Source organism: Hyla sarda, chromosome 1 (assembly GCF_029499605.1).
Source record: "Hyla sarda isolate aHylSar1 chromosome 1, aHylSar1.hap1, whole genome shotgun sequence".
NCBI classification, from domain to species: Eukaryota; Metazoa; Chordata; class Amphibia; order Anura; family Hylidae; genus Hyla; species Hyla sarda.
Window position 1 is genome coordinate 509,655,303 of NC_079189.1, and position 22,327 is coordinate 509,677,629.

Here is a 22,327-nt window from a genome sequence, read left to right on the forward strand (position 1 = left end):
AGGTGCCACGGCGATCCCCAAATTGGGGGCCTTGGTATATACCAATTTAAGCCTCGCCGGGAGAGTATCTCCTATGACTTTATCCTGTTTAATAAGGTTCCAATGTCTATTAAAGTCTAGTTAAAATCCAAGTTTAACATAGCAAAAAATATATAAAAATACAAACGAAACGCACCAACGTGTTTCGACTTTTTAACAAGTGATGAATTGATCAGAGGTTACTCCCACCCGAGGGTGGGGGAGAAGAGGGGTGGGAGGAAGAAAGGAATAGGGGGAAGGGGAAAAGGTGAGGGAAAAAAAAGAGAGAGACAGGTACAAGTTATGCGGAATAGACAAGTGCATATGAACCTAAAATCATACATATAATATATATTCTAAATGGAACAGTAAAATGATATAAGTATGCAAAAAAATTACCATTCAATACCACACAGCTACTCCATTACAATTGGCTAGATAAAAAATCAGCCTTTAATACATGTATGACAAACCATGTCTGTAATTCAAGCCAGACGGGAAGCATAGTAACATAGTTCATAGTAACATAGTTCATAAGGTTGAAAAAAGACCAGAGTCCATCAAGCTCAACCTAAGCGAGTTTCTAGACATAATATCCAAAACTCTTCCGTCTGAACACAGTCTTACTCCAATCACCACCCCTTGGTGCCAATTCTGTTTATGTCTGGTATATTTAAAGCAGTACTCCACCCCTAGCATCTTATCCCCTATCCAAAGGAAAGTGGATAAGATATCAGATCGCGGGGGTCCCGCTGCTGGGGACCCCCGGGATCTCCGCTGCAGCAACCCGCTATCATTACTGCACAGATCAAACTCGCTCTGTGCGTAATGACCAGCGATACAGGGGCCAGAACATTGCAATGTCACGGCTTCGCCCCCTCGTGATGTCACGGCCCGTCCCCTTAATGCAAGTCTATGGGAGGGGGCGTGATGGCCGTCACACCCCCTCCCATAGACATGAATGGAGAGGGCGTGGCATGACGTCACGTCCCCAGTCCCAGAAATCCGGAGGTTTCCGAAACTGGAGACGTAGCTCCCGCATTGAATGCGGGTGCTGCAGGGAGATTGCGGCGGGTCCCAGCGGCGAGTCCCCCCCCCCCCCCGCAATCAGACATCTTATCCCCTATCCTGGATAAAATGTTTTTGCCCAGAATACCGCTTTAACCCCTTAAGGACTCAGCCCATTTTGGCCTTAAGGACTCAGACAATTTAATTTTTCCGTTTTCGTTTTTTCCTCCTCGCCTTCTAAAAATCCTAACTCTTTTATAGTTTCATCGCCAGACTAGTATCAGGGCTTGTTATTTGCATGACCAGTTGTCCTTTGTAATGACATCACTCATCATATTATAAAATGTATGGCACAACCAAAAAACACTATTTTTGTGGGGAAAATAAAAATAAAAACGCAATTTTGCTAATTTTGGAAGGTTAGTACGTTTATAATCCCTTTATTTTGATGACCTATAACTTTTTCATTTTTCCGTATAAGCGGCGGTATGAGTGCTCATTTTTTGCTCCATGATCTGTAGTTTTTTTTTATACCACATTTGCATATAAAAAACTTTTAATACATTTTTTATAATTTTTTTTAAATAAAATGTATTAAAAAAGTAGCAATTTTTGACCTTTTTTTTTAACGTTCACGCCGTTCACCGAACGGGATCATTAACATTTTATTTTAATAGTTCGGACATTTACGCAAGCGGTGATACCAAATATGTCTATTAAATTTATTTTTTACGCTTTTTGGGGGTAAAATAGGAAAAAAAATACGTTTTACTTTTTTATTGGGGAGGGGATTTTTTTTTACACTTGAATAGTCCTCATAGGGGACTATTCATAGCAATACCACGATTGCTAATACTAATCTGTTCTATGTATAGGACATTCCCCCAAATTTTACACTTTTGCAAGGGGTTATAGGAGAAAATGCCACCCAAAATTTGTAACCCCATCTCTTCTGAGTATGGAAATACCCCATTTGTCGAGATCAAGTGCTCTGCTGGCTCACTACATTGCTCAGAAGAGAAGAAGTCACATTTGGCAAATTCTAAAAGCAAATTTTGCTGAAATGGTTTTTGGGGGTCATGTCGCATTTAGGAAGCCCCTATGGTGCCAGAACAGCAAAAAAAATAAAACACATGGCATACTATTTTGGAAACTACACCCCTCAAGGAACGTAACAAGGGGTACAATGAGCCTGCTAAAGTTGGACAGGAAAAATGAAAAATTAGACTTTTTTCACTAAAATGCTGATGTTACCCCAAATTTTTCATTTTCACAAGGGGTAATTAGAGAAAAAGTCTCCCAAAATATGTAACCCCATTTCTTCTGAGTATGGAATACCCCATATGTAGATGTAAAGTACTCTGTGGGCGAACTACAATGCTCAGAAGAGAAGGAGCACCATTGAGCGTTTGATGAGAGAATTTGGTTGGAATAGAAGTCGGGGGCCATGTGCGTTTACAAAGCCCCCCATGGTGCCAGAACAGTGGAACCCCCCCACATGTGACCCCATTTTGGAAACTACACCCCTCACAAAATTTAATAAGGGATGCAGTGAACATTTACACCCCACTTGGGTTTGACAGATCTTTGGAACAGTGGGCTGTGCAAATGAAAATTTACATTCCGACCGATCAATCACGTGATCATGAGGCGGAACCCATCCCACCTCATTCCTGCAGGGTAAGGGTGAATGGGGCTGTCTCTGTCTCGGACAGCCCCATTCACCCTGTTTTTTCTGGGTCACCTGAGACCCGATTTACCCGGAATGGCGACAAATCGCCAGTCTGAATTGACCATCGATTTGCTGTGATCTCCGACATGGGGGTCTCAAGACCCCCCTGGGCAATATGCCAGGATGGCTGCTGATAGATATCAGCAGTCATCCCATTCCGATCACCACGCGGTGATCCAGGAAAGCTGCGCCGTAAATGTATGGCACTATGCGCTAATTACTTCTTAGCAGTGCCGTACATTTACGACGCTCGTCCTTAAGGGGTTAAGGGGTTAATTATGACTTGAGTGCTTGTGAGGGGCTCATATTCAATTTTTAACTAAGGCCTTAAATGGGCACTGTCAAATACAAAAACTTTTGATATGTTGTAAAGCATGCAAAACCAATAGGTTTGCAATTGCTTTCATTAGAACATTTTCAGTATTTCATACTGAAAAAGCCAGTCAAACAACTGCCCCCCTGCCTGCTTGGATACATACTAGTCCTGCTGTGTCCATGCGTCATGGACACATGTCCTTGATTGACAGTTGTGAGCGCAGGGCTCACAGCTAGAGGAAAAATCCTCCCACTGTCAGCTTGTGTCCCGTTACTGTCAGTGAGGAAAAGCCGGGAGTTGTAGTTTTGCTAATGCTAGGGGAGATGTGAGCAGACAGCATGCTGAGGGAGGGGGCGGAGACCTGCACAGTGAGTACACGCCCCCTACCTTTGAGAGAAATTCAGACTAGTGATCTAAATTAAAAGTGTAATAAATAAAAAATAATAAAGGTGCTAGGTACATAAAAATTTGATGCACATGGTCAGGATTAGGTATTTAGTGATATATTGAAAAAAATAAAAATGTTGTTGGACCTGACGGGTACGCTTTAAAAAGTCTAGAGCAGGCTCTGGAAGCCTCGGCCATATAATGTTAAAAACTCCCCTAAAGTCTCTGACTTGGTGAGAATTGGCATCACCTACACAAGTCGGATGTTGAGATTCCATGCTGCCTGCATCAGCCAATGTGGAGACAGACACCACTGTGAGCATCAGCCTCCTGATTAGTTAATGATGCTGAGCTGCCTGGCACCAACATGCAGGGGGGGGGCCCTGATCCTCTATTGCCTGGAGTCCTCACAATTGTCAGTCTGCCTCTGCTACAGTTACATAGTGTGGTGGAAATGTCTGAACAAATAGTCTGTTAAATCATTTCTGTCTTTGTTTCCACCTATTGCTAAGCAGAAGGATAGTATTAGCCATGAGGAGGAGTTATGTGATGACAGTCAGCCTTTGGAGTGTGTTGCAGAGTTCATGGTGGAAGCAGTGGCAGAGCATAGCATTACGGGGATGATGGTGGTAGGTGTGGTGGTGAGATTGTAAAGCATCATGGTGGATATGCTGAGGGGGAGTATGGAGCCCTTGACAGATATCAGAAGTTTATGCTAAGAGGAATAGCAGGGGCAATGAGGAGGAGTTTGATGATGATGTGTTGGACAGGATGTGGGAACCAGTTGAGGAGGGGGATACAAACAGGAGGGCAGTGGTACTGTCAGAGAAGAAGAGCTTAGCAAGGTAGGGCCATAACACCCTAATGTAGGCCTGCTGATATGATCAGCTCAGGGGGCAGCTAAGCCCAGGGGTCAAGTCCTGAGAAAAAAAAGTGTGGGAACTCAACCCAAGATTTCCACTCAAGGGCTAGTACTGAAGGACTCCTGCTTATGGGAATGTTGATCCTGCTGTGGAAAAAGTGTAGAAACTCAGTTCCCACACGTTCCTGCAGGACTTGAGCCCTGGTTACGCATCTGTGTCTGTAGGCTTGAGAAATCCTTCCAGAGGAGGGGCTCAGTCAGGTGGTGGTATACCTGTCTGGTATTCTGTCATGTGGAAATTCTTTCTACCATACCAAATACAGAAAATGTGGCAATGTGCCGCTTCTGAAAACAAAAGTTAGCCATGGCCAGGGTATGAGTATAGGAACTACATCTCTATGTAGGCACATGGAGCAGCATCACAAGGCCACTAAGGACAGTAAAGACGCCCCTGCTGCTGCTCCTCCAAATCCCTGTCTAGCATCCAGGCCTCGTCCACAGGCAGCGCATTCTTTATTTTGTCCTTATCAGTGATGTGTCCTCTTCTATCCCGTCAGTTATTTATTGGGGAATCTATCTCACACAGATACCCTGTTGTATTGAGCCTTAACCCCTTGGGGACTGAGCCCATTATGACCCTAAGGACAGGAGCATTTTTTGCAAATCTGACCACTGTCACTTTAAGCATTAATAACCCTGGGATGCTTTTACTTATAAATTTGATTCCAAGATTGTTTTTTCGTAACACATTCTACTTTATGGTAGTTGTAAATTTTGTTGATACTTTCAATATTTCTTGGTGAAAAATTCAAAAATTTGATGAAAACTTAGAAAATTTAGCATTTTCTAACTTTGAAGCTCTCTGCTTCTAAGGAAAATAGACATTCCAAATAAATGATATATTGATACACATATACAATATGTCTACTTTATATTTGCATCATAAAGTTGACATGTTTTTTACTTTTGGAAGACATCAGAGGGCTTCAAAGTTCAGCAGCAATTTTCCAATTTTTCCCAAAATTTTCAATATCGGAATTTTTCAGGGACCAGTTCAGTTTTGAAGTTGATTTGAGGGGCCTTCATATTAGAAATACTCCACAAATGACCCAATTATAAAAACCACACCCCTCAAAGTATCTAAAATGACATTCAGTAAGTGTGTTAACCCTTTAGGGGTTTCACAGGAATAGCAGCTAAGTGAAGGAGAAAATTCAAAATCTTCATTTTTTACACTTGCATGTTCTTGTAGACCCAGTATTTGAATTTTTACAAATGGTAATAGGAGAAAAAGCCCCCCAAAATTTTTAACCCAATTTCTCTCGAGTAAGGAAATATCTCATATGTGTATGTCAAGTGTTCGGTGGGCGCAGTAGATGGCTCAGAAGGGAAGGAGCAACAATGGGATTTTGGAGAGTGAATTTTGATGAAATGGTTTTTGGGGGGCATGTCGCATTTAGGAAGCCCCTGTGGTGCCAGAACAGCAAAAAATACCCACATGGCATACTATTTTGGAAACTATACCCCTTAAGGAACATAACAAGGGGTACAGTGAGCCTTAATTACCCATAGGTGTTTGACGACTTTTTGTTAATGTTGGATGTGTAAATGAAAATTTTTTTTTTTACAAGGGGTAATAGGAGAAAATGACCCCCAAAATTTGTAACTCCATTTCTTCTGAGTATGGAAATACCCCATATGTGGACGTCAAGTGCTCTGCTGGCGAACTACAGTGCTCAGAAGAGGAGGAGCGCTATTGAGCTTTTAGAAAGAGAATTAGTTTGGAATGGAAGTCAGGGGCCATGTGCATTTACAAAGCCTCCCTTGGTGCCAGAACAGTGGGCCCCCCCACATGTGACCCCCTTTTGGAAACTTCACCCCTCACAGAATTTAATAAGGGGTGCAGTGAGTATTTACACCCCACTGGCGTTTGACAAATTTTGAAACAGTGGACTGTGCAAATGAAAAATTTAATTTTTCATTTTCACGGACCACTGTTCCAAAAATCTGTCAGACACCTGTGGGGCGTAAATGCTCACTGCACCCCTTTTTACATTACATGAGGGGTGTAGTTTCCAAAATTGGGTCACATGTGGGGGGTCCATTGTTCTGGCACTATGGGGGCTTTGTAAACACATGTGGCCTTCAATTCTGGACAAATTTTCTCTTCAAAATCCTAATGGCGCTCCTTCTCTTCTAAGCATTGTAGTTCGCCCGCAGAGAACTTTACATCTACATATGGGGTATTTTCTTACTCAGAAGAAATGGGGTTACAAATTTTTCCTATTTTCCCTTGTGAAAATAAAAAATTTAGGGTAACACCAGCATTTTAGCGAAAAACATTTTTTTTTTCCTTTTCCCATCCAAATTTAATGAAAATTCGTCAAACACCTGTGGGGTGTTAAGGCTCACTATACCCCTTGTCACATTCTGTGAGGGGTGTAGTTTCCAAAATGGGGACAAATGTGGGTATTTATGTTTTTTCTTTTATGTCAGAACCGCTGTAAAATCAGCCGCCCCTGTGCAAATCACCAATTTAGGCCTCAAATGTACATAGTGCGCTCTCACTCCTGAGCCTTGTTGTGCGCCCGCAGAGCATTTTACGCCCACATATGGGGTATTTCCATACTCAGGAGAAATTGCGTTACAAATTTTGGGGGTCTTTTTTTTCTTTTACTGCTTGTGAAAATAAAAAGTATGGGGCAACACCAGCATGTTAGTGTAAATTTTATTTTATTTTTTTACACTAACAGGCTGGTGTAGCCCCCAACTTTTCCTTTTCATAACGGGTAAAAGGATAAAAAGACCCCCAAAATTTGTAGTTCAATTTCTACCAAGTATGGAAATGCCCCATATGTGGCCCTAAACTGTTTTCTTAAAATACGACAGGGCTCCGAAATGAGAGAGCGCCAGGCGCATTTGAGGACTAAATTAGGGATTGCATAGCGGTGGACATAGGGGTATTCTATGCCAGTGATTCCCAAACAGGGGGCCTCCAGCTGTTGCTAAACTCCCAGCCTGCCTCGACAGTCTGTGGCTGTCCAGAAATGATGGGAGTTGTTGTTTTGCAACAGCTGGAGGCTCCATTTTGGAAACACTACCGTACAATATGTTTTTCATTTTTATTGGGGGGGCGTGTAAGGGGCTGTATATGTTGTGTTTTACCTTTTATTATGTGTTTGTGTAGTGTAGGGTAGTGTTTTTATGGTACATTTGCACTGGCGTGTTACGGTGAGTTTCCCGCTAGGAGTTTGCGCTGCAGCAAAAAATTTGCGCAGCCCAAACTTGAAGCAGGAAACTTACTGTAAACCTACCCGTGTGAATGTACCCAATATGTTCACATGGGGGGGGGGCAAACCTCCAGCTGTTTCAAAACTACAACTCCCAGCATGTTCTGACAGACTGTGCATGCTGGGAGTTGTACCTTTGCAACAGCTGGAGGCACACTGGTTGGAAAACCTTCAGTTAGGTTCTGTTACCTAACTCAGTATTTTCCAACATGTGTGCCTCCAGCTGTTGCAAAAGTACAACTCCCAGCATGTACTGATCGACGAACGGCATGCTGGGAGATGTAGTTATGCAATAGGTGGAGGTACGCAACTACAACTCCCAGCATGCCGAGACAGCTGTTTGCTGTTTGGGCATGCTGGGATTTGCAGTTTCGCAACATCTGGAGGACTACAGTTTATAGACCACTGCACAGTGATCTCTGACTGTGGCCCTCCAGATGTTGCAAAACTACAAATCCCAGCATGCCCAGACAGCAAACAGCTGTTTGGGCACTCTAGGAGTTGTAGTTTTGCAAGATCTGGAGGGATACAGTTTAGAGACCACTGTATAGTGGTCTCAAACTGTAGCCCTCCAGCTGTTGCAAAACTACAACTCCCAGCATGCCCAAAAAGTTGTCTGGGCATGCTGGGAGTTGTAGTTTTGCAACATCTGGAGGGCTACAGGTTAGAGACCTTATCGGCTTCCGTAGGATCCAGGGAGCCATCCTCTTCTTCCGCACGACATCGCCACCCGCCGATCACTGTCGCCTGCTGCCGTCAGATGGGTAAGTGGATCTTCGGCGCCCAGTCCCCTTCGGTTCCCCATTCTGCCCCACCTATTGTGGGTGGGCAGGACGGGGAAAACAAAATTTAACCCCCTCACCCCCGATCTGCTATTGGTTGTCACCCCTGCCACCTCAAGGGGATCGTAGGTGTCTTAGACAACTGCGATCCTCCTTATATTCTGGGTCACCGGGTCACCATAGATCCCCTATGATGTGGAATCGGCGCAAATCGCAAGTGTGAATCGCAAGTCTGATGACCCCCCTGGGCATTTGCACGGGGTGCCTGCTGATCGATATGGATATGTCCTTCGTCCCCAACAGGTTAATTAGCAACTGGCCAAGTTGTTGGTGATGCAAGCACTCCCGTACTATCAGCCTTAAGGCAACTAATTGGGTGTGCCCAGCCATTATTTTTACCAAAAAAACTGTCCCTGCTTCACACAAACATCTGGCAGAGAGGGTGGCCCTCTCTATGCAGTAGTCAGTGTACAGTACAGTGCATGCAATGGTTGATACTTGGAGTAGCAGCTATGGGCACAGACAATACATGTCTTTTACTGCCCACTGGGTCAACATTTTGCAGAATGAGGCTCAGAATGAGGTCAGGAAATAGTAGTGACATCTCCACAACTGCACCGATTTGGTTCAACTTCTGACACCACCCGCCTATCCTCCTCCTCATCTGGGTTCTCCTCCGCAGACATGTAGCATCCCCCTACAGGGAAGACAGTAGCTGACTCTCCTCTTTTTCCATCCTTTCAGAGACAGGAAAATCTTTGGAAGGCTTGGAGTGCATCACTTGCCACACTCAAAACCTGTTGCTATTCCCAAAAAAGGGAATATGTCAATTTTAACACAGACAGGCATCTACAGGTATACTTTATGTACCTTTATTTTAGTGTTAAAAGCATACAAAATCCGCTGGTACAGTGTTCTCTCAACTCAACTCTTTTTGATTATGTTTCAAGTCTCTGATTTACAAGGAAGCTGTTAGGATTCGGCAGGCTGGATGTGGATCCTCTGTTTCAGCGAGGGATTGGCGTGGACCGTACCGGTGGACCGGTTCTAGGTTGCTACTGGTATTCACCAGAGCCCGCCGCAAAGCAGGATGGTCTTGCTGCGGCAGTAGCAACCAGGTCGTATCCACCGGCAACGGCTCAACCTCGCTGACTGCTGAGAAGGCATGGGACAGAAGGACTAGACAGAGACGAGGTCAGACGTAGCAGAAGGTCAGGGCAGGCGGCAAGGTTCGTAGTCAATGGTGATAGCAGAAGGTCTGGAAACACTGGTATGGCAAACACAGGAAACGCTTTCTCAAGGCACAAGAGCAACAATATCCGGCAAAGCAGGGAAGGGGAAGTGAGGTAATATAGGCCTGGAGCAGGTGGAAGCTAATTACAGATGATTGGGCCAGGCACCAATCAGTGGTGCATTGGCCCTTTAAATCTTAGAGAGCTGGCGCGCGCGCCCGAGAGAGTGGAGCCGCGCGCCAGGACATGAGAGCCGGGGATCGGGACAGGTGAGTAGCTTGGGGTGCGATTCGCGAGCGGGCGCGTCCCGCTATGCAAATCGCATCCCCGCCTGCAGTGTAAGTGCAGCGCTCCCGGTCAGCGGGTCTGACCGGGGCGCTGCAGAGAGGAAAACGCCACGAGCGCTCCGGGGAGGAGCAGGGACCCGGAGCGCTCGGCGTAACAGTACCCCCCCCCTTAGGTCTCCCCCTCTTTTTGTCTGCTTGTCCCTTCATGGGAGACGAGGCCATTGGGAGCGATTCTTGAGTTTCCTTCCAGAAGGCAGAGAAGTCCTGGGTAACTTCAACAATGGCAGGCAATCCAGAAGAAGTGGGAAGGGGGAGGGGGGGCAGAGGGGGAAGCTTGCCACGGGGCAGAGTGTTACCAGGAAGGGGGCTATGAGGAGGCAAAATCCCAGCTTGCTTTTTGCCAAAAATATCCTGGTAAGCCTTGGGAGGGACCGGTATGGGTGGGACCTCAGGAGTTGGACAAGTGGGAGCAGATATGAGGCATCGTTTGTGACAAGCAGGACCCCAATTCTTGATCTCCCCAGTGGTCCAGTCAAGGGTAGGAGAATGACGTTGGAGCCATGGCAGACCAAGGAGGACTTCAGAGGTGCAGTTGGGCAGAACAAAAAATTCAATTTTTTCGTGATGCAGTCCAATGCTCATAAGCAGGGGTTCTGTGCGGTAACGCACAGTGCAGTCCAATTTTACTCCGTTGACCGAAGAAATGTAGAGCGGCTTGACGAGACGGGTCACTGGGATGCAGAACCTATTAACAAAAGAGGCCAGAATAAAAATTTCCCGCAGAACCAGAGTCCAAGAAGGCCACAGCTGAGAAGGAGGAGTTGGCAGAAGGAGAAATCCGCACGGGCAGAGTGAGACGTGGAGAAGCAGACTAAGAGACGCCACTCCCACGTGAGCTGGGTGCGTGAGTTTCCCAGGCGTGGAGGATTAATAGGGCAATCCACTAGGAAATGTTCGGTACTAGCGCAGTACAGACATAAATTTTTATCTCTGCGGCGAGTCCTCTCTTCATGGGTCAGGCGAGACCGATCCACTTGAATAGCCTCCTCGGCGGGAGGCACAGGGGTAGATTGCAAAGGATACTGGGGGAGAGGTGCCCAGAGATCAAGGTCCTTTTCCTGGCGGAGCTCCTGGTGTCTTTCAAAAAAACGCATGTCAATGCGGGTGGCCAAATGGATAAGTTCATGCAGGTTGGCAGGAATTTCTCGTGCGGCCAGCACATCCTTGATGTTACTGGAAATGCCTTTTTTAAAGGTCGCGCAGAGGTCCTCGTTGTTCCAAGATAATTCAGAGGCGAGGGTACGAAATTGGATGGCGTATTCGCCTACAGAAGAATTTCCTTGGACCAGGTTCAGCAAGGCTGTTTCTGCAGAAGAGGCTTGGGCTGGTTCCTCGAAAACACTACGAACCTCAGCGAAGAAGGACTGAACAGTGGCAGTGACAGGATCGTTGCGGTCCCAGAGCGGTGTGGCCCATGACAAGGCCTTCCCAGACAGGAGACTAACCACGAAACCCACCTTTGACCGTTCTGTGGGAAATTGGTCCGACAACATCTCCAAATGTAGGGAACATTGAGACAGGAAACCACGGCAGAGTTTAGAGTCCCCATCATATTTGTCCGGCAGGCACAAGCGGAGGTTAGGAGCGGCCACTCGCTGCGGAGGAGGTGCAGGAACTGGCGGAGGAGATGGTTGCTGCTGTAGCTGTGGCAGAAGTTGCTGTAGCATGGCGGTCAACTGCGACAGCTGCTGTCCTTGTTGGGTGAACTGTTGTCCTAGTTGCACTATCTGTTGAGACTGCTGGGCGACCACTGTGGTAAGGTCAGCGACAACTGGCAGCGGGACCTCAGCGGGATCCATGGCCGGATCTACTGTTAGGATTCAGCAGGCTGGATGTGGATCCTCTGTGTCAGTGAGGGATTGGCTTGGACCGTACCGGTGGACCGGTTCTAAGTTGCTACTGACATTCACCAGAGCCCGCCGCAAAGCTGGATAGTCTTGCTGCGGAGGTAGCAACCAGGTCGTATCCACCGGCAACGGCTCAACCTCGCTGACTGCTGAGAAGGCATGGGACAGAAGGACTAGACAGAGGCGAGGTCAGACGTAGCAAAAGGTAAGGGAAGGGGAAGCAGGGAAGGGGAAGTGAGGTAATATAGGCCTGGAGCAGGTGGAAGCTAATTACAGATGATTGGGCCAGGCACCAATCAGTGGTGCACTGGCCCTTTAAATCTTAGAGAGCTGGTGCGCGCGCCCTAGAGAGCGGAGCCGCGCACGCCAGGACGTGACAGTCGGGGACCGGGACAGGTGAGTAGCTTGGGGTGCGATTCGCGAGCGGGCGCGTCCCGCTATGCGAATCGCATCCCCGCCGGCAGTGTCAGTGCAGCGCTCCCGGTCAGCAGGTCTGACCGGGGTGCTGCAGAGAGGAAAATGCCGCGAGCGCTCCGGGGAGGAGCAGGGACCCGGAGTGCTCGGCGTAACAGAAGCTACCTTCAATAGGTGGCACCAGAGAGCAAGTTCTTTTCCTTTTCGAGGGTGGCGACTTTGCATATTTTTCAACCTGTGCTTTGGAGGAGCCATGTCTGTCGGCCTCACTCTGCATGACCCATTTTTATAAATCATCTATACTGTGCTAGGTCTCTTCATCCAATCACTGTAGGCTGCTCTGTATCCTCTCAGGAGAGAGCACAGAGGAGTCCTAGTCCTGCCTTAACTTACAGGACTAGAAAAGAGATGAAGTATATAAGAAAGGTAAATGTTTTGCCAAGATGTACAAAATATAAAAAGTTTTTGGATCTGACAGTGCCCATTTAAGCCTTTCTCTTCCTATTCACAGTTTTTCATCCCACCAATGTAATAAGCCCGCTCCAATTCTCTCCACTCTGTGGCTCCTGATTATTTAGCATGTTCTTAATTTTTTTTTACAATTTTAGTTGCATAAATACCTGAAAAATATCACCTGTGAAATGTAGAGAAATCAAACAAAAAAAATCTACATTATTGTATTAACCCCTTGCCGCAAAACACAGTTTCTAAAAGGCGCTGCAGCACGGCTGGGTAATGAAGCCAGCTTAGGAGCTGAGCTCGTATCATACCTGTAAGGTCCTGGCTGCTATCAGCAGCCAGGACCTGTGGCTAATGCCAGACATTGCCGTTCAGGCATATATACGGCATTAACTCTATAACCCCCATAGCCCCTATGGGAGCTATAACATTGCAAAACAAAGTGAAAAAAAAGTTAATAAAGCTGATTAAATCACCCCCCATTTCCCATTTAAAAAAAATAAAGTGAAAATAAAAATAAACATATGTGGTATCGCCGCGTGTGTAAATGTCCAAACTTTAAAAATATATCCATAATTAAACCGCACGGTCAATGGTGTACGTGCAAAAAAGTTCCAAAGTCCAAAATAGCATATTTTTTGTCACTTTTTATACCATAAAAATTTTTTATAAAAAGTGATCAAAAAGTCAGATCAAAACAGAAATGGTACCAATAAAAAAACTTCAGATCATGACACAAAAAAATGAGCCCTCTTACTGCCCCATTTGCTAAAAAATAAAAAAAAGTTATAGGGGTCAGAAGATGGCAATTTTAAATGTATAAATTTTCCTGCATGTAGTTATGATTTTTTCCAGAAGTACGACAAAATCAAACCTATATAAGTAGGGTATCATTTTAATTGTATAGACCTACAGAATAAAGAGAAGGCGTCATTTTTACAGAAAAATGCACTGCGTAGAGACGGAAGTCCCCAAAAGTTACAAAATGTCATTTTTTCAAAAATGTTGTCGCACAATGATTTTATTTGGTGTCACCATAGATTTTTTTGTAAAATGACTGATGTCATTATAAAGTAGAATTGGTGTCACAAAAAATAAGCCACCATGGATTTTTACCTGTAAAATTTAAAGGGTTATGATTTTTAAAAGGTAAGGAGGAAAAAACAAAAGTGCAAGAACGGAAAAACACTATGTCCTTAAATTGTTTTTATAAACAGCTTTTTTTTTTACAGCTACAAAGAACAGCTGAAAAAACAGTGTGGACATAGCTTAAAACTTTTTCTTTTTTTATTTGCTTTTGTTTTGCTTGTTAATGCAAAGTAAACAGAAAATGTTTTCATTCACTGACAACAAGTATAAATCATTAATCCCTTAATGATGCAGTGATTTTTTTAAATCCCTAACTACATTTTTCACCTACAGACCCATATGAGGACCAAATGTACTTTGTAACAACATCACTCATTTTACCACAAAATGTATGGTGAAGCCAAATGAAAATTATGGGTAAGGTGAAATTAAATTTAATTGGTCTGAAAAACCCTTAGCACACAAAGAGTATGGGGAGTGACTATATTAAAACATAACTTTTACTAGATCAAAGTAAAAAATCAAAAATAATAAGTGCTGTATCCAGTTTGGATGACTATGCTTGACATTATAAGCATGCTTCACATTATAAGCATCAGACCTGTATTAGTCTGTGAGGGTTGTGTTTGATTTTTATCACTCATATGACTTTCTATGAAAAATATCAATCTATAAGGGTTTCCCCTGAGGACGCCGAGGCACTTCGGCAGAAACGCAGCGAGAAACCTATGTTCTAGAGATAGTACATGAGCAAGTCCACAATTTTTGTGACAGGATTTAATACCATTTTAATATCTCCATACTTTTCTAATTGGGGTATATTCGATCCACAAACCCATAACGAGTATTGAGATAATTATTTCTATGTTTGTCCGGTATTTGCACTTAGTCATCCACACTGGATGCAGCACTTATTATTTTTGATTTTTTACTTTGATCTAGTAAAAGTTATGTTTTAATATAGTCACTCCCCATAATCTTTGTGTGCTAACTAAGGGTTTTTCAGACCAATTGTTTATTGACTGGGAGCAAGTGGTCTTCTGCCAGACCTGTATATCTTGAGCAGTAGTGTATTATTTTTAAATTAAATAAAAAAAAAAAAAAACTCCTATTATGCAACTTATAGGGAATTTTGTTTCTACACAGGGCATTTTACGGTTGAAATTACATGTTGTCTTTAATCTGTTGGTTCATGCGATTACAACGATGCCCAATTTTATAGAGGTGTTTTATTTACTTCTTAAAGAAAATGAGTATGCTTAAACTTGTCCTCTTGTGACCCCTAAAACACTTTGACTCTTTTTGACTTGTTTGTATATGGGGCAGTATGAGGGCTCATTTTTCAATTAAAAAGTAATGAAGTGACCAAAATCGTCAATTCTGTATATTTTGTTTTTACATCTTTGCCATTTACAGTGCGGTTTCATTAACATTATATTTTAATAGTTTGGATATTTCCATGTGTCAATACTAAATAGGTTTATTTACATTTTTTTATTTTTGAAAAATGGAAAAAGGCGGATGAGGATGGCGTTATTAGTTATTTGTTTTTACACTTTAACCTGCAATTGTTAAATTGCTGAAACTGTTTAATGCTGATCAGTGTTATCGGTGCTCTGCTTCTCCAGCCTGTCAAACAGAATTAAGAATGGATGGCACAGAGGAAGGTAGTGACCCTCCTGCTGTCATGTGAGCTGATCGAGAACCCACGATTCCACTGGGGTGGTCCTGATCAGCTGTTGTAAAGGATTGGCACCAGTATATTATTGGCTTTAGGTGCCGCACTTGACTTTCCTTGTGAATCTAAAGGGTCAATAGCCTTGCAGCAGCTATCGCTGCTGCAAACTATTAACTGCAGGGCCGGTTTTAGGGGGGGCAACTTGGGCAATTTCCCAGGGCCCCCATGTCCAAAAGGGCCCCCTGAACTCTAGGAACATTACTGCATTTTACCACGATTTGCGCAAAATCGCAGCAAAAATGCTGCGGTTTTATGCAAATTGCAGCTGACTAAAGTAATGTGAGAGTGACCCTGTGGGAGCCCGGGCTTCAGAGAGCCCAAAGAGCAGAATTGACACTCACACTTTATGGTAAAGGACCCTCCTGATGATGCCATCGCAGGTCCTTTACCATACAGTGCACAAAGAGGAGGAGGAGGGGGTAATAGGAAAAAGTATGGGAGGAGGGGGCTGTGAGGAAGGTGGGGAGAACAGTACATGTGATAAGGGGCATATAAACTGTATATAGGGGGTAAAGTTAGCAATATATGGGGGTATAGGTAGCAGTATATGAGGAGCATAGGAAGCAGTGTATAATGGGAGAAGGGGGCCATAAGGAGCTGTATATGTGATAGGGGGTCATAAGGAGTAGCATATGTGAAGGGGGTCATAGGGAGCAGTAAATATGTGATAGGGGTCATAGGGAGCAGTATATATGTGAAAGAAGGTCATAGAGAGAAGTATATATGTGAAATACGGGGTCATACAGAGCAGTATATGTGAGATAGGAGGTCATAGGGAGCAGTTTATATGTGATAGGAGGTCATAGGGAGCAGTATATATGTGAAATACGGGGTCATACAGAATAGTATATGGGAGATAGGGGGACAAACGGAGCAGTATATGGGAGATATGGGGTCATACAGAGCAGTATATGTGAGATAGGAGGTCATAGGGAGCAGTATATATGTGATAGGAGGTCATAGGGAGCAGTATATATGTGAAATACAGGGTCATACAGAACAGTATATAGGAGACAGAGGGACATACGGAGCAGTATATGGGAGATAGGGGACATACGGAGCAGTATATGTGAGATATGGGGTCATACAGAAAAGTATGTATGAGAGAGGGCCATGGGGAGCAATGCGTGGAGGGGGGAGGGTCTTTTGGTCCAGTCTGGGGTCTGTACACCAAAGGTCATCACCAATACACAGAATATCTGATCGGTGAGACCTGACCCCTGGGACCACCACCGATCATGAGAAGAGAGGTCCCTTGTCCCCCAAATGAATGGAGCAGCAGCACATGATCACCTGCAGCTCCATTTGTTCTCTATGGGACTTAAAAACATTGCTGATCGCTACACTCACATGTATGGACACCCCATAGAGAATGAATGGAGTAACATGGGTTCATGTGCTGTTGCTTTAATCACCCAGGGGTTCCAGTGGTCGGATCCTACTGATTAGATTTTTACACTGTCCCCTAGGTATGCTGTAGACATGGTAATGGGGCAGCAGCAAGCACAGCAGGTTGTCCGTGTAAAGGATGGAGGTTGTGTTACTATAGAGTTTTGGGTAGGCTGCAGAAGGGGCCACAGATGTCTTGGTATAGTCTTTAGTCATCAGGAGACATCATCATATTTGCCTGGGCTGGATGGGAAAGAGAACATATACAATCAGAGAAGATGCCCCCTGTGGTCACTGGATTTAATAGTCCTGTATGCTGTGACTGCTTCTGATCAGGTGAGAACTGCTCTAACATGGCCACAATACAGGAATGTTTTAGGGTCTAATTTATTTTAATGGTTAAAGCGCAACTGTTGCATAAAAATAAGTCCATAACCTTCAGCACAGCCTACGAGCTGATCACTGGTATACTGCAGGCTACGAGCTGATCACTGGTATACTGCAGCCTACGAGCTGATCACTGGTATACTGCAGCCTACGAGCTGATCACTGGTATACTGCAACCTATGAGCTGATCACTGGTATACTGCAGGCTACGAGCTGATCACTGGTATACTGCAGGTTACGAGCTGATCACTGGTATACTGCAGCCTACGAGCTGATCACTGATATACTGCAGCCTACGAGCTGATCACTGGTATACTGCAGCCTACGAGCTGATCACTGGTATACTGCAGCCTACGAGCTGATCACTGATATACTGCCGCCTACGAGCTGATCACTGATATACTGCAGCCTACGAGCTGATCACTGGTATACTGCGGCCTATGAGCTGATCACTGGTATACAGCAGGCTACAAGATGATCACTGGTATACTGCAGCCTATGAGCTGATCACTGGTATACTGCAGCCTACGAGCTGATCACTGGTATACTGCAGCCTACGAGCTGATCACTGATATACTGCAGCCTACGAGCTGATCACTGGTATACTGCAGCCTACGAGCTGATCACTGGTATACTGCGGCCTATGAGCTGATCACTGGTATACTGCGGCCTATGAGCTGATCACTGGTATACTGCAACCTACGAGCTGATCACTGATATACTGCAGCCTACGAGCTGATCACTGGTAAACTGCAGCCTACGAGCTGATCACTGGTATACTGCAGCCTACGAGCTGATCACTGGTATACTACAGCCTACGAGCTGATCACTGGTATACTGCAGCCTATGAGCTGATCACTGGTATACTGCAGAATACGAGCTGATCACTGGTATACTGCAGCCTACGAGCTGATCACTGGTATACTGCGGCCTACGAGCTGATCACTGGTGTACTGCGGCCTACGAGCTTATCACTGGTATACTGTGGCCTATGAGATGATCACTGGTATACTGCGGCCTATGAGCTGATCACTGGTATACTGCGGCTTATGAGCTAATCACTGGTATACTGCAGCCTACGAGCTGATCACTGATATAATGCAGCCTACGAGCTGATCACTAGTATACTGCAGCCTACAAGCTGATCACTGGTATACTGCAGACTACGAGCTGATCACAGGTATACCGGCCTACGAACTGATCACTAGTATACTGTGGCCTACGAGCTGATCACTGGTATACTGCGGTCTACGAACTGATCACTGGTATACTGCAGCCTACGAGCTGATCACTGGTATACTGCGGTCTACGAACTGATCACTGGTATACTGCAGCCTACGAGCTGATCACTGGTATACTGCGGCCTACGAACTGATCACTGGTATACTGCGGCCTACGAGCTGATCACTGGGATACTGCAGCCATCTCTCTGTTTTGACACTTTGTGTATTCTATGCTGTAAAAATTACTTTTACCCACAGTTGCCAAAAGTCATAGAGAAGTGGCCAGGGATCTACAATGCCCTGGGCTGCCAAGCCTCTCTTCTCTGGCGTCACAGCACCGCCCCAGCCTGACTGGCACGCAGCTCTGTTTCTTTCTCAGTCAGTGAGCGGTGGCGGGGCAGTGCTGTGATGTCGGAAAAGAGATTGCAGATCCCTGACTACACCTCTCTGACTTTTGGCATCTGTAGATAAAAGTAATTTTTACAGAATAGAAGACAAGGAGTGCCAAAACAAATGTATGGCTGCAGTATACCAGTGATCGGCTTGTGCTGTGCTGACAGGTTATTGACCTATTTTTATGTGACAGTTGTGCTTTAAACAAAACGTTTTCACTATGGGGGAGATTTATGAAAGCCTATGTAGAGGGTGCTACTCTCATTTTTAAAAAGGCCTCTGATCGATTGCTGTGGGCAACTCCATCACTGATCCTCTGCACAAGTTTTCATAAATCTTCCCCTATATAGCTTAGATTTGGACCCTATGATGCATTTGTGTTATGGCCTTCAGCTAAGATGCAGCACAATTCAACATGGTGTTCTTTGGTCATGTGACCCATGGGCCCCATTTTTATTTTTGCCCAGGGCCACACTTAGTCTAAAACCGGCCCTGATTAACTGCCACCTCTGGCACTCAATACCAGCCAGGTGCTGCAGAGTACAGACCAGGATCACGTTAGACATCCACTCTAAGGCCCCCTCCCCACCCACAAAGATGTATTCAATGTCCTGGAGAGGAAATGGGTTAAAACTATATGATGTTAATAAACCAGCATAGGCTTTTGGCTATTTTATTTTAAGCTTAACTTTAGCTATAAACTGCTGGAATAAAAAAAACAAAAGCAAAACATTGGCTGTTTTTTTTTTAGCTTATTTTACTGTGTGTGTGTGAACAAGGCCTTAATGATAAAATGATTACGCTGTAAACAAAATTGAAAAACATCTTTGAGCAGTTGCATGAAATACATTATTGGCCCTTTAATGATTCTTCGTTGCCCAGTTTTAATGTGCTCATTTCGGCAACCTCTGGTCCAAAGTTCTCAGGATAAATCATAGTAGAAGTTGATTTATTGTGGCCAGAGTCAATTGAGTCTGAATTCAGCAGATGTCACCGAAAGAAAAACATTATTGAGACACAACAGTCAACTAATTATTAAAAAAAAAAAAAGTTCATGGAAACTGGGATTTTTTAGGTCCCTCCACCATATGTGGAAGGAAAGAACATGTGAGAAAGGAAGTTGCCAGTAATTTTTGCAGCTGGCACGCTCCAGCCTGCCAACAGAGAGATCCCGCGCAGCTCATGAAGAACCTTCCAATGTTTCACTAAGAAGACATAATATAATTCTAGCTGTGAAATTTCCCTTTGGTTGGAGCTATATTTGGAAATTATCTGGAAAATATTACTCCGTATTTCTCGGATGTCAAATTAAGGAATAATTACTGTGTATTTAGCAGTGTTTTTAATGTTGTTCAAAAATAACTTAGATTATGATGAGGTCAAACTATGAATATATAACTGTTGGAGGACTACAAAGATCAGCAAGTATGACATCATATCTTGCAAGGACCAATAATAAAGCTGATGAATAAATTACTCATTCTCTTGGTGATTTACTGCAAGGGAGACCTAACAGACGGAGAGGGGAGTGCTGACTGGGTGCAAATAAATTAGTTACTTAGATAATAACCTTATTAGGGGAATTCATCAATACTTGTAAATGTTAAAATAAGAAGCATTGGTGCAGAGGGTAGGTGTGCTGTCTTTTGACTAGCTGATCCCATAAGGTTCTTTGTTTAAGTTACATTTTTATTTTTTTTAAAGGAGTTTCATTAGGGGTTGGGAGGCATGGGGGGGGGGGGGCGCACGGGGGGGGGGGGGGGGGATTGTGTAGCAGAGACCGACATCTGCATTAAGCTTTTGCACAACTGCCAGCACAGACTGTCAGAATGTCGGGGGGGGGGGGGGGGGGTGGGGGTGGTGTGTATCAGGGACAGACATCTATATCATAATATCATCATAATAAAAAAGATATATTTCGTTAGATACAATTTTTCCATCACTACTGTATCTTTTTTTATAATTTTTTTTATTAGAATTAATTCTTTACGTTCGTTTAAGGATAACGAATGCATTCATTATTTACCTCATGCATTTGGTAAATAACGAATGCATTCGTTATTTTGCTATTCGTATTATCGTGGCTATTCGGAAATGTTCAAAATTTGTTTTCGTGCATTCTGATCGGTCCGAATGCCCGAAAAAGGTAACATTCGGTAAATTAGACATTCGTGCCGAAACGAATTGCACATGTCTAAGCCCTATATAAAATCTGGAAGTTACTCAGGGGATGAACTTCCAGGTAGGCTTTGAGATAGCCATCATGGCTTGAGAAAGGGAGCATTTGTTCCCGAAATGTGTTGCCACTCAATAAAGGACTTTTCTTACTTTTATCAACTAGTGTCTCCGGTTAATCCTCACCACCAATATGGCTGAGTGCCCCGTTCTGTATTTTCTGTACTGTAAAGCTCACTTCTTGGTATTCCATTGGGATTTGATTTTCAGCTGTTCTTGGATGGTAGTTCTGATTCATAAATGTCTTTAAGGTCCCCAAGATGTTTGTCCCTATCTGTAAATAAGGGAACACTGGGAGGAATGTTTAAATGGTACCTACATGTATGCTGTGGTATGCCCAAAGACTTTGAATATGTAAAAGTTGCCAACAGCATGTCATTTTGGACCTTTTTTCTTACCTCTGTCCGTTTGTGTGCGATTTTTTTTGTAGGATAGAAAAGTTACAGGTACAGGACGCTATCTGGGCTGTATAAGTGGTTTGGGGCACTCAACATTTGTGTAAGACAAGTCCAATGATGCGTAGTAGTAGATAAGAAATTAAAACGGAGCGACTCACTGGATTACCGCTGACAACAAAGTTCCTTTATTCTGGTAATACACAAACATGCGGTACAGCATGTGTGGGGAGACACCAAGGACGGCTAGGAGGAGGAAGGAGCGACATTTTGGACCCGACAGGTGCTTCTTCTGGCATATCTACTACTATATATCCAAAGAAAGAATCTGATGGCACTTCGCAAATGGATGCAATGAGATTTATTCACTTACGAACATCAGCAGGTGTAGGGCTACAGAGAGGGAGCAGACTAATGGAACAACGTCGTTTTGCGGTAGCACACAAGTAGAAGCAGTTCCTGCCAGTAGAAGCGGTGTGCTACCGTGAAACAATGTTGTTCCGTTTGTCTGCTCCCTCTCTGTATCCCTACACCTGCTGATGTTCGTAAGTGAATAAATCTCATTTCATCCCTTTGCGAAGTGCCATCCTGTTCTTTCTTTGGATATATACTTTGATGCATCTGCTTCCTTGTGGATTGATCACCGCTGAACGTGGATTGCCCTAGCAGCTGTGTGTACCAGGCGTATCTCCCGTTGTTATTGAGTCCGGACTGGAATAGGTAGTGCCGACCACCTTTACTCTTTGTTTGTTTGCTGTCAATATCTACTACTATGCATCATAGT

At 44.3% G+C, this 22,327-nt stretch overlaps 1 long non-coding RNA gene across 3 annotated transcripts in view; it reads left to right on the plus strand.

The window, feature by feature from the left end:
• Positions 1-22,327, plus strand: part of LOC130310542 (uncharacterized) — a 46,219-nt gene that overhangs the window by 22,443 nt on the left and 1,449 nt on the right. The gene's annotated exons all lie outside the window — the stretch shown is intronic.